Genomic DNA, 14,845 nt, shown 5'->3' with positions numbered 1-14,845 from the left:
GTTTGTATTGTAAGCACTCGAGAAACCTAGAAATAACTATGGACACGAGAATAAAACTCTAATAATTTTTTATTTTAATGCGTAGTGGTAATAGTTTTAATAACTAGAGGGATTTCACAAGGTCTAACGACACTTACAGTGTACGATAATTCAATAAACATAAATCTAAATAAAAAATATAGATATATCTGGAACGAATACACTGAAGATGAATTTTTCGAGACAAAGCGTCTGAATCTGGTTAGGGCTGAGGCAGTAGAGTATTGGGAATCATGAAGGTTTGCAAAAAATGCAATAAAATTTCAAGGGTCGTATTTAAAAAAAATGAAGTTGATGATGGTCCTGGAGAGACGAAAGGTTACATATAAAAATTGATTATACCATTCGATTGAGGGCAAAAAGTGGCCATAAGAAAGTGTTCTTCTTTTTTCAATATCACCTCAAACAAATTTGAAATGAAACAAAAACGGATTTCCAAAATTTCGTTTTTTTTCTATGACCTTAAACTTCCGATACAAGTTTGTAACATCAGTTAACTCAGTTTTTGCTCCTTCTTCAGCCCTATAAATTTTTGACATAAGATCATTAACACTTTGTATTACATATTTAATATTCTCTTGTCCAATTCCTAGAAATTCTGTGGCGCAAAGTGATGAAAATATTAAAAGCAATAAAAAAATGCCCCAAGAACGGTAATAAAAAATTATGTGTCTTGATTTATACCGTTAATATTTTACTGCATATTCGTATTACTATTATTTACTGAAATCACGTACAGTTTTTCAGTGTAAGCTTTATATTACAGCGCGAATTAGCCATGAAATATTCATAACCTGGAAGGTGTGTATTTCGTGTTGATACCCATCGCTTTCGAAGGTGTCCCATCATCTACCTGTTTCGGAGATAAAGTTTAAAATTAATATTTAAAGCGCTTTTATTATAATTTAGGTGTGTCGAGATTTTAACAAAGGGGTTGGTTACGCGACAAGCGTCTAATAATGGCTAACCGTCGATTCGTTTTTCGAGATAACTGTTGCAGTTATGACTTATGTAAATTTTAGAAAAAAAAAAACGGGCAACTTATGGAAATTACTATTTTCCATATGTGGACCTAAAAATAACAACAAGGGGCGTGTGGTTTTAAATTGGTCTAATATATGGTATTATACATAATCTCCCCTTCGAGTTTTCAGTCAGGAACCCCATTAAGGTGTTTTTTTCTGGTTGTTCACTTAATACACTATACCCGCGTTTAGTGTTTTTTTTTTCTGAGGGCTGTCGGATTTCTTAAACCGCACGCGTAAAATACGAGGCTTTTTGTCAGTTTTGACAAATTTCGGGGGTCATATGGGAAGTTACTGCCTTTCCAATTTTCAGCTTCCTGCTGAAAGTGACACAATGATTGAGTTACGGCTTACTAAGTGGAATTTCTCAGACTGTCTAACTTGCAACTGTGCTGGTGTATTTTTTGACTTTTCAGAAATTAAGCAAGATTTTTTTAAAAGGTTTATGTACATTTTTGATCACATATTTCGTCTTTTTTTAGTTATCTATTATTTTGCGAAAAAAAAGTATGCAATATTACATTTCGAATTGACGTTTCAAAGACGACGTTTATGGAATTATAATTATTTGATATAAAAAGATAAAATCGCAGTCGATTTCGTGATTCGTTATTGGCACTCACCCTGTTGATTTCCTAACTAAAGCGTCAATATTCATTCCTTCATTTTTATTATTCTGAGAAATTCCCATGAAACATGGTAAACAAAAAACGTTCTATATATATTTCGCTTATGAAAACAACCCTAGTTATCCAAACTCTTTAAACATCATTCTTATGACGAATCCCCCATTTGAATCTGTGTAAATATATCTGGTAGATATGTAAATTCTTATAAGCTAGTTTGCCTGAAGACCTTTGATAAAATATCTAGAAGGGGATGCCCATTTTTCTGTTTTAGTATGTACACTTTGAAATATACAGGGTGATTCAGCCACAATGTCATTTTAAGGGAACATAGGTAAAAATGAGTAGAATACGAATACGGCGTTTAAAAAAATTAAAATGCATGTTTACACTGAAAAAAATATTTTCAACTCAATATTTAAACCCGCTTTCGGGACGCTCAAGGCCGCTGACCCATAAAAGTTTATCGAGAGTGAATATTGACCTATGAAAACGCACGTTTACTTGATGAATGACATGACAAGCACTAATCATTCGGTTGTTTATTCGAATAAAGAAAATAACATTAGTGATCATTTTAATGATTTTATTTAAGTAAATGCTCAAAAATACGTCCATTTGCACGAACACAGGCGCGACATCTTTTTAATAATGAAAATGTAATTTGTTTGAAATTTATTGTAGCTTTTATCTGATGAAAATCATTATTTATTCTTTCTTCTAACTGCTCAGAATATCGAAATTACTATCGCAACCTACTATGCAATTTTAAACCGCATATTTGAATGTCGAAGTCTGTTTTCAGTTAGTTTTTTAAGTTTTACTCGAAAAACAGGCTTTTTTTTTGAAAAACATAAGAGAGTAGTAATTTGAAGAAAATTGAAAGACGAATCCAAAAATATCATGGTTGTTACCGTAAAACCGTGGCGTACTATTTTATTTAGAAAAATATGCCACATATACCCTGTATCTCCGTCGTTGGAGCATGTAAATTTTAGGAAAAGCCCTCCGATTTTGGACAATGTTTACATAAATAATGTGCCCAATTTCAAATTATTTCAGTTTTTAAATTATTTAAAGAAATAAAAATATTTAATCCCTTTAAAAAGCGTCCTAGATAAAAACTTTATAAGAAAGAGTCCCCTTAAAATTCAGCAAAGAATACGAGGTTTCATTTTTGGTCACCATTTGTGAATCACCCTGTAGATGTTTAAGAATTAAAATATTTAAAAAGTTTATATAAAAAGTCATGCTTCATTGTTTCTGAGCAAAAACTGCGCAGAAACTTATTTTTAAAACAATATATCGTTATACTATTCTTTAAACGCTGAATCACTCACGATTTTTAAATATTTCTATGGCTAAACCGACACTACTCTCATCGATCTGCTAAATTCGAAATAAGGTCAAGTTGATAGCGAAACACGTTTTCGTTTTATTCAAATGAGGGAAATTTAGCGTATTTAAATTGTTTCATAGAACATCGCCCGTTATTTTTTGCCTCGGGTAATATTGGCATTTCAATTCTGTTGCCGTCCTGATATTACGTTTAATTTACATTTTTACTCGTGTCGCTCGGGAAATCGTGCCTTAAAAGAGCGTTGAACGATTTAAGGATACTCTCTACGCTTTTGCAACTTATAAGTTTTTCGGTCAAGTCAAACTATCTCTGTATTCTTAACCTTATATAAATTAAAATATACCGCAGTCAACCACCACGCGTTCTGAGAAGATGCCCTTTTTTCGTTTTTGACTGCCATGCCGGTGGAAAAATAAAATTCACTATGCCGTACCGTTACAAACACGCGCTAGGATTGTTAAGAACCGATAAATAGGCCCGTCCTAATCCTTAGTATTCAGGATTCGGTGACTAGATTACACGATAATCTTGTCCTCTTATCGCGATCCGTTGATCTGATCCCAGTGTTGGGTTTTACCCACTTTCAATTTTTGTAAGACTAGGATGCCCGACGACACTACGAACTGTTGAGGACAGAGATATACAGTTGCACATAGGAACACCCTGATCTCCGAAAACAGATAACCGTCTTGAAATAGATATATTTTTTCGGTTTGTGTACTTGAATTTGAATATTCAGAATAACTTTAAAAAATCTAGAACCTAAAATTGATTTTAACATAGTACATACGTTGCAGAGTAAATAAGACTTTTTAAAAATAAATTTGTTTGGCACAACCGTTATATTTTATTCAAAATAGCCCCCTTCCGACTCAATGCAGCGATCATTGGCGAGGATGTCCTTCAGGATGTCGGTACAAGTCTTTTGGATGCCTTCTATATCTACAGAACTGTTTCTTTTCATCGCAAATGCATTATTCCGAAAAGGTAAAATTCGCATGGTGCCAAATCAGGCGAATACGGAGACTGGTTGATAGTTATTCGACGAAGTCGGTCATAAGTTTCGATCGATTAGAAGCATTATCATACAACAAACGCCAACTTCCTTCTGCGCGATATTCTAGCCGAATACATCGAATACGATGCACTAAACGCTTCAAAAAACGAAGGTAGAATTGTGCATTAACGAATTCTTTGTGGACAATGCCCTTGAAATCGTAAAAGCAATAATTTTCTTCTCTAAACGAGATTTTTTGGGTTTTGGATCGTCTGGCACGTTTTTAGCTTGTCATTTTGGTGCTTGGTTTCTGGATCATGTTGAAAATATCACGTTTCATCACCAGTCACGATGTCGTTCAGGAAGTTTTTGACCTTTTTTGACCTTCATGGTGATGTCCTTCGAATGTTGAATTCTGAGCAATTTTTGGTCGTCGTGTTTGGTCTGTCAACTTGTCTGTGATTAGTTTCTGTTCAAATTTTACATGAAGGTAAGTAGCTGACCAAAAACATTCAATCTAGGAAGATAGATTTTCAATTCATTATATTAAATAATTATTTTTACTTATACAGGGTGATTCAAAAAACCGCTGACAGACTTCTAGGGTAAGTAATACATGAAAAAATAAGACGAAAAGTCTTAATAAACATAGGGTCGCAAATGCCTCCTTAACGAAATACAGGGCGTCAAAGTTTCCGTAAAATTAAAGCGTAAAAATAACAAAAAGAAGCTTATAAACTAGTTTACTTAACTCAGTTGTACACATTGACATTAGTGACAGGCGATGTTTAATTTTATTTTGAATAGCACAAGCCTACTATGCGAAACTAAAATGAATGAAAATAAAATTGAATTTACAAATTTTCTACAAAGATGTCTCTCTTAAAAATGGTTGCTTTAATCCAAATTTTGCAAGAAACCAATTCGATAGACAATTGAACACTTTACACGAAAATAGTGCCCTTTTGACAAAATTAGCAGTGGCGTAGAAAATATTTTTAAAAAAAGGTCACGTTGACCCCTTCTCTACGGCACTGCAGCTCATTAAATTTTGAGCAGTACATCAAACATTGTTCTTAAGGTGCTAACTACGCATAGCAAATTTGAAGTAGAAATGTTCAGGCATTTTGGAATTATTGCAGACAATGTTTAATTTTACAGAAACTTTGACGCCCTGTATCTCGCTAAGGAGGCATTTGCGACCCTATGTTTATTAAGACATTTCGTCTTAATTTTGAATGTATTATCTACCCTGGAAGTCTGTCAGCGGTTTTTTGAATCACCCTGTATAGGTTCTTTCTAGATGTATAAGATATGAGGTACCGGAAATAGCTAAGAAGCTTTTGACTGCTATTTTACCTGCTTTTTTCAGCATGAGATTTTTGATTGCGCAAAAATTGTAGAAAAAGTGTTAAATTCCCAATTAATCCGAATTGGTAATTATTACAGCCTTCTTTCGATTCAAACTTAGTGTTTATAAATAAATATATTTCATTCACCTCCAATCTATTGAATTAGTCATTTCCTATCGTGTCGCAAAACTCAAGAATTCAACAATATTATCCAGTGTACCGTAAAGTTTATGCTCGTGAAATTTCATTGGGAACTTTAGGGGAAGTTTAGTCAACCTCACAATTTTCACCAGAGAATTCAAAACCCGCGTCGGCAAACTAATTTGAACTTAAACCATATAAGAACCTATTCTGTTGCTTTTTGCTCGTTATTTTATTACAGAAGAACTCCTCTATCACCCCATGCATCTAAATTAAATCTAATAAAGAATCACGCGAAGTATAATCCGATGAAACTGTACGAGGATATTTTTTTATGTTTAATTTGCAGTATCAGACATTAAAAGTTTTTTAAGCCGTTTATATCACATGCAACGCAATGTCTTAAAGTTAATTCATTAATAACCTCGGCTCCTATTTCATTGTTGAATGGGATATATTATAAAAACTAAAAATGCGATGCCGTAATTGCAGTCTATATTTATCTCTCACAAACAGAAACCTCAAGCAGCACGGTCTACAAATGGAACAGATATTAAATAATGTGTTAAGTAGCACTTGAGTGGTAAATTACTCCATTCATTTAATTATCGCCTAATTTGTTATTTGCCTCACATATCACACAGGCTTGCGGTATAGTTGCGGTTACAGTCAACTGGTGGGTCATAACACTCGCATAATTTGCTATTATTTAATAAGAGTGAATCACAAGCTAAATGCAGACTAAAAAGGTAGTCAAATGTTTATGGAAAAACACAGGATGTCCATGGGCGGAGAATAGCTACAGATGACTGTCAAAGTTTACTGAATGTTGCAACATTTTACAATGTATGTTCCGTAACTGTCTTGACTCCTTGAGGCTTTCGACAGAGCTACTGGTTTTGTATTTTTTAGCACTTTTTGCTCGACACTTCTTCGTATCCATTCACTGTCTCTATTTTTGGGCCGCAAAACTGGAGTAAAGCCTCGGCGATTTGTAAGTTAGATATAGGATCCAGGATTGAGCTTGAGCTCGCAGCAATTTGGTATTGAATATAAAAAGTTTATTTGATACAACTGACGTTCAATACAAAGTAATGAAAGTTAATGCGAAGAATCCTATTTTGTACTGGTCAGGAATGTTACAATCATTAATTAATTGTGGAAAACCAGACTTGATGTTCGATCACATCTCTTGAGGTTCCGCCAATACCCGAGGTGAATCTTCGCTGTTAATTCTTACCTTTAGCTTCTTTGAATTTCGGCAATCCTCGTGTTGTCTCAACCACTCGTCGAATCTGGTTGGGTTTCTAGATTTATGTTCATTACATCGTCCATTGATAATATCTCAATTTTTTCATTTTCCTAGTGTTTAACTAAAATTATCGTCCTCGTCGGTAGCTCTGCCAACAGCATCGGATTCTGTGGCGTTGTCTACCCTGGCTTGATGTGTCTAAAGGAGTTTTCCATGGACATCCTTGATGTCTTCCGCTACTGCTCTGCTGGAGTGGTTTTATAGTTATTTCAGGTTCTACAGATGACTTTATAGTGTGGATTTGAAACATGCGTAAAATTTGACGGGAGCTGCAAACAAAAAATTTCTTAGACTGCAACTTAAAGAGAATCTGACATCTACAGATTCATATGGGGGCATTTTCAGTATCTTGAGCTTTTTTGTACCAATAATCATGATAATGTTATGACCATTTAGAAGGATTGAACCTGCTTATAATTTGAAGTACTTAGTACCTTATCGTGATTTTTTAACTTTAGCAATATTATTTTTTTACGTAAAAAATGTGAAACTATCCAAAAATTGAAATGGTTCAATGCTATCAGTGTGTTCGTAATAAAATTCGATATCCTCGTAATCTAGAGATAGAATCAAGTTGGTAATTTTTTACGATAACCTAGAATGTGCTAATTCCGTTTAAATCGGTGAGGCTATTTTACATAGCGGAATGGCCTTTTGCAAATAAAGGTAGTCTAATTCTATTTTTAATCTGACTTATATCTAACACGCTCCTAGTGAGGGCAATAAATATTATGCGATCGTCTGATATTGTTACTTACACAAACCGAAATAGATTCCGTGACAATAAAAATTGTCTGAAGTGTTTGTGGATTTTACTTAACTTTACGTGACGGCATATCTGCGCCATGGGATAGAAGTCTTTCTGATAAAATTAAATATAGAATTATACATACCGTTTTTAGACCTCATGGTTTATTAGTAGTTATTTTGGAATTTTCTTTCGAGGACTCATGTGTCACCTACGAAAGATTATTTATATGAAGGGTTTAAATTGAAATTTTCTCCGTCGAGGGATTAAAATAACTCCATGGATTGAAAGTATTGTTTCTATCCCTAGTTCAAGGGTGTAACGTAATATTGTTCCAAGGCTGTTGTTGGTAATGGAATCTTTGTTATGGTGTGGGAAGGTATTACCTTAAAGACTCCAATGCGATGGCCTGCCAGAAGCCCTGACCTGAATCCTATAGAACATCTGGGGTATTATAGGCAGACAGCTTAGGAAACTTTCTCTTTGTCCAAACAACCAACAACAGCTTGGACAAAGGTTACAATATTAACCAAGATCTAATTCGGGCCCAAATTTTAAGCATAGGCCGTTGATGTCAGACAAATATTCGCGCAACAGTTGGGAACACTAAATATTAGTCATTTTTGTCGCACTGTTATTCTAGTATAAAGGTTTACTCTTTGTATAAGTTTAAAACTTCAGTTTTTACGTGCAATATTTTTCAAACAATAAAATCTTGCACAGTTAAAAAATATATGCCTCTTTTAATACAAAGAAATAAGAAGGTGAATCTAAAAAGGACATTTTAAGAACAGATCAGGCCACAGTATGATTGTTTTTGGATTTGACGATTCCAATATTAAATCAAAATTGAATCGTGACCGAAAATTAATAGAACATCAACATTCCCCGCGAATTATTCCATAACCAATAAAAAGATCGTATTAATGGCATAAATATATTTTTTGCCAGTGTATATTCGGTTTTCTGTCGACACCAGGAAGGTCTTCGTGGCAGACGGCCAGTGTTGTTTTTTAACAGCACTTTAATAGACGCGAGGGGGTCATCATTTAACACGCTCCTTTGTACCCATTTGACCTCCTAGACGTGTTCAGCCCGAGCTAAGTATATAAAAAACTAAAGATGTGTTGATAAGTTTTGGTTTACAGACGTGCCATCAGCCGATAAGGTGCGAGGGGTGGCCGGAGGGTGTCGGCGGGGTGTAGCGTAGGTGTTTAGGGGATGAAATGCACGAGGCAGTGTGCGGATGTTAGCACCGGCTAGCAGCTGCAAGGGAATGCAGTTCAGGTTCAGGTTACTGCTGTGCGGCAGCCCGCCATCGGTTTGCTGTACGGTTTGGATGATTATTGTAGAAAAAGAAAAACCATTTCAGCGTTCCTTTTTACTGATATGAAATAAAAAAAAAACTATAAATAATTTTGTTCACTTTTGTTTAAAAATAACAATTCTACAGATTATTGGTTATAGAGATACATATAAACGGACACAAATGGAAGTTATGTCATGAAAGATTTCCAAATTTGCCGCCTATATCCCAAGGGACAATTAGCAAAATAGAAAAGCAGTTTTGCGAGCTTGGACATGCAAAGCAGATAAAAAGCAGCTGCCAATGCAATAAGTGATGATACCAAATTGAATATTTTGTTTGAGTTTGAGGAAAACCCACATACTTCTAGTCTAAAAGCAGCCCCAATGTTCGATGTTAGCCATTCATCGATTATTCGAATATTAAAAGAAAATAAAATGCATCCCTATAAAATGAAACCAACTCAGGAGCTCATGGAGGACGATTTTTATAGGAGAACGTATTTTTGTGAACAAATGATGGCAATGTTAGATAACAATGTAATCCAATTAGAACATTTCTTTTCTGATGAATTGTTGGAGATCATATCATGGGTCCCTTTTTCATTGATGGCTATTTGAATGGCGATAATTATTTAGCACTGCCCCAAAATAATGTCGTGCCAATTTTATTTATTTATTTATTTATTTGTCTATACTTGTACGGAGGATTGGCGCCCTCTATGCAGGTATGGTAGGGTGGAAGAATGTTGGCTTGGGTCAATGTGAGAGATTGACACCGGTTGGCATTTGACCACCCCCCTAATTAATGAGGTTTTCCAGGTTTCCCTCATTCCTGCACTGAATGGTGGTTAGGGCCTACCAACATAAGTCGTTCCTGGGCGCAAATGCGGCCTGCGTAATAATAATATGCCGCCTCCTCTCCCGCACAAGTCTCCGACTTCTGGGCTAATTCTCGTAGTTAGAATGAGGAGTAGAGATATTATTATTATNAAGTGTAGGAATGGAATGACAGACTGTATACACAATGATACATACACTATTTATTTATTTATTTATTTAGACTAAACTATCCAACAGGAACAAGTCCTAATTACAGGTTAGTGAGAAGAAGAAAAAATATATATAAATATAAACAGGTAATACAACAAAAATACAGAGTATATAGGTAAAACAGTAAAAATGCATATAAAAAAGTTGTATCAGAAAATAAAATAAATTAAAACAAAAAAAAAATAAGATGTCACAACAATGAATATGTCCAGTGTATCATGCACTTACAAATCAATAACACATTTTTGAATAACAATACAATTTGTACACACATACATACATATTACACCACAAAAAATACCAACTAAGATGCGGGGGATAAGGACAAACAAATTTTTTTGATATATTTAACATTAGAATTAAATATATCTATATAAGTGTATAGTAGATCATAACTTCTACACGTCTGGTAGAAAGGGGAATAATGTAATATATTACTGTTGGCTGTTTTTAAGTAGAACGTTTTAAACTCTTTATTTTGATTTCTGAAGGTTTTAGGTATGACAAAATTTATTCTATGTAATAAATCGGGTACATCAAGAATATAATTAATTACTTTAAATAAAAATATTATAGAATGCGTATTGCGACGAACAAGTAGAGCTTCAAATCTTCGAAGAAGCAGTTCTTGAGAATATCCAATTGGAGGGTAGACATTGTCCTCTTTAAATGCTAAGAATTTAAACAGCCTACGTTGCACCCTTTCAAGCGCTTCGATATATTTAGTATATACTGGTGACCATATCACCGAACAATATTCTAACTTGTACCTAACTAATGAATTGTAAAGCAACATTACTGTATGAGTATTATGAAAGTCACGCGAATTTCGTATAAGAAACCCTAAATTTCTAGTCGCATCAGAAATTATTTTATCTATGTGATAGTCAAAACATAGTTTGTAATCAAAAAATACACTTAGGTCTTTTACATATTCAGGTCTCGTCAATACCGTGTTAGAAATGCTACCTAGGGGAAATTTCAGAATTTCCTTTTTACGACAATAAGACATAGCTGTACATTTTGACAAACTTATATCATGGTCCAGCGAACCCGCAAGTTCCAGCGAATATGATATGGTTTCAGCCTCGGTTTCAGCAATCTGGAGCACCGTCCCATTACCAAATCAATGTCCGACAGAACCTCAACCGAATATTTCCAAATCTGTGGATAAGGAGGCGAGGATCGATGGAATTATCAGCAAAATCCCCTGATCTGACACCATTAGACTTCTTATAGTGATATGTTAAAAGTATTGTATACAAAACTAAACCCCTCGACTTCGCTGACTTAAGAAGACGAATAACGCTTGCGATTAGATCGGCCACTTTGAGTAACGTTAAAAGAAATTTCTATTTAAGATTAGGATGTTGCCAAGACGTTCGTGGCAAGCATTTTGAACATCTATATTGACTTTAATGTTTTTTTTTTGCTTTTTTTACATTATCAATAAATAAACAGTATTATTAGTTTTTAAGTGTTTTGAAGCGAATTTCTGTAATCAAGTAATTTTCTTTTTTTAATGTTAATTTTTGCAATAAATCTGAAAACACTTAATATTTCTGAAACAGTTGAAGGTATAGGACATTGTACATGAAATATGTCTAGAATTTTCCGAAGAATCCAAAAATTAAATAATATACAGGGTGTTGCATTTAAAATAAGAAAGTTGGTGTTGTCCACTGTTACATGACACACCCTGTATTAAAAGTTTTTGTTGAAAAAAATGCGCAACTAAAAATACCAATCGACGTGTCCGAGCGTTTTTTCGAACACGCCCCCATTTATTTATTATTGAATTTATTCCATTCGGCTGATACACACAGGGTTAACATTCATCCCTTTTGCACGCTTAGTTAAATTTATCTCCGTCGACATTATCAGACAAATTCCGGTCCCATTCATCCCTGCGCGTATATTTACGTTCGGTATAGGAGCAACAATGACAAATAAGATGTATAAAAGCTGAACAGCCGTAACATAACTACGGCGTACATTGTAAAATACTAAATAGACTGTAATGTTCCCTTCTCCCCCGTATATATGACCCTGACAACTTCAGCATCTGTCGCAGCGCAAACATCGTAAACCGAAATCCGACACCGCCATATTATTCGGAAGTGGCACAAGGTGTCTGCCATAAAGTGTGTGTCTACCCTATGCCTCTCTACCGATCTTCGTGGTAGGAGCGGATTATTACTATATCAGTTGTGCGGACGGCGCTCTTTATAATGAAAATAATCCCTTGTACGTATAGGAGTGGGGCAGACTGGAAAGGAAATAAAATAAAATTATTACAATAATCATTATCAATAGACCAGGGTCGATAATTTTTGAAACCAAAAAAAATTATAGTAGGATGAAACCCATTGGAAAAGGAAGAGAATATAACAGAAATGAAAGGAAAAATAATTTACGGGCGATCTGAGGTCGGGAAGGGGAAGGGGATGAGTTTTTAAGGGTAAAAAACGGTTTCCCTTGATTTCCAGAAAAACTACAAGTCTTATGGAAAAAAGTTAAATGGCAAAGTTGTAGGTAATAAAAAGATCTACAACTTTTGTATTTACACTTTTTTCACATAACCTCAAAATTTATGTGAAAAATTCAAATAACCAAGTTTTTGGTTTTTTATTTTTATCTTTTACAAACAAATTTTTTTTTCACGAAATTTGGTGAAAACTTACCTATTTATGTCCCAAACACGCTGTAATTTTTTTGATTTGAAATATTTATTTTTTCACCTTATTTTTACTTAATATCGAAAAAGCACCCTAATTTTCAATCGAAAATTCTCACGTCAAAATATCTGCTTTTTTAAAAACGTCGGTGGGCTTTTTCTTCGTTGAAATCTCTACTTTCTGATGGTGTAAAAAAATATATACATTACTATGGTAAGTTTTCTCAGGAAATGCAAAGAAACGAACTAGAATCCGAAAATTTTTTTCTAATCATTATGTACAATTTTGAGCTATTTATTAAAATTTACACTTTAATTACTCGAAAAACGTAAGATTCCATGTTACATTGATAAACAAAAAAATTACAAGTCGAAATATACTATTATAATTAACAACCAAATAAGTTAATAAAGTTAATATTTAATAAGACATCTACAATATTTTGAGAAAGTTGTAGAATCTTCTTTCGTTTCTTTGCATTTCCTGAGAAAACTTACCATAGTAATGTATATTTTTTTTACACCATCAGAAAGTAGAGATTTCAACGAAGAAAAAGCCCACCGACGTTTTTAAAAAAGCAGATATTTTGACGTGAGAATTTTCGATTGAAAATTAGGGTGCTTTTTCGATATTAAGTAAAAATAAGGTGAAAAAATAAATATTTCAAATCAAAAAAATTACAGCGTGTTTGGGACATAAATAGGTAAGTTTTCACCAAATTTCGTGAAAAAAAAATTTTTTTGTAAAAGATAAAAATAAAAAACCAAAAACTTGGTTATTTGAATTTTTCACATAAATTTTGAGGTTATGTGAAAAAAGTGTAAATACAAAAGTTGTAGATCTTTTTATTACCTACAACTTTGACATTTAACTTTTTTCCATGAGACTTGTAGTTTTTCCGGAAATCAAGGGAAACCGTTTTTTACCCTTAAAAACTCACCCCCTTCCCCTTCCCGACCTTAGATCGCCCCTAAATTATGTTTCCTTTCATTTCTGTTTTATTCTCTTCCTTTTCCAATGGATTTCATCCTACTATAATTTTTTTTCACTTTTTACCATTTTTGAAGGCTTAAGCACTGGTCTACAAGATAAATACTACTATTTAGCTGGCATGAATATATGTATAGTCTTTCTGATCTCAATTGTATATCCAAGAGGTTGGCAGTATGTACCAGGTTCGTTCGCTGACGCAACAACTTGGCATTGAAATGTTTGAAAAACTTGTTCCCATATTTATTTAGCCATACCCATATACACGCCTCGTGGCCTAGTTGAAGAATGACCGCACCGGCAAACACGGCACAAACACAGCCGCACTGGGCGACCTGGCCATAAATTCAGTTGTCAACAAATGGTCTAGCAGTGCAGTGCAGCAATGCGGAATTTGGTGTGATTCAGGTAATTTTAATTTATTATAGACACCTTCTATTAATCATTCATATTACAATTGCGAAGGGGAGAAATAAAAGAGATATTTTGTTTACTAATATTATTACAACATGGTATTTTGGGGACCTTTTGAAACGGAACAAAACGAAATTTATCATCAATATAATATATTGTTTGGCCAAATGAACATATAATAGAAATTTCTATGCATTTTATAGGTACAAATTATTATAATTTTTTATTCCTTTAGCAGAAAACTTTTTTAGGGACGCCTATGAAACTCATTAAATTTGGCTTGACGTTTTTATACATGTTCAACTGACTTCGGAGTGACTAAACAAGAGTGGTATATTTTTCTTTTATTAATAAATATAATGTTTGTGTATATACAGAAAAGTGACATCGCTCGACCACAAACTATTGATATCAAAATAAGATGATTTAGACCAGCTTGCATATGTACTATAACGTCCATTTCTAGTTATCGAACTAAAAAACTCACTTGCTTGGACGAACCTGTCACCTGGTCTCTTGCTCCTTGCTATCGACTGGGCTAGCCTCCATCACCCAACTCCACCGGGCGTTATCGCGCTTGAACAACAAAATAACACTATTCAAGTTCAAAAGGAATATTTTTAATTTTACCAAACTTGTTAACCGCTTACTTACAAACTTATTAACCACTTAAATTATTATTGATGTATTGTATTGCATCGGTCTATTTAGTCGAAGTAGGTTTTTTTTGTAATCAATATATTTAATGAATAAAACGGAATCGTTAAAGTAAAAAGATTCCATTAATATTTTTGCTGGGTGTTGT

This window comes from Anoplophora glabripennis, unplaced genomic scaffold (assembly GCF_000390285.2).
Source record: "Anoplophora glabripennis isolate ALB-LARVAE unplaced genomic scaffold, Agla_2.0 scaffold118, whole genome shotgun sequence".
Classification (NCBI taxonomy): Eukaryota; Metazoa; Arthropoda; class Insecta; order Coleoptera; family Cerambycidae; genus Anoplophora; species Anoplophora glabripennis.
This window is presented reverse-complemented; position numbering follows the sequence as displayed.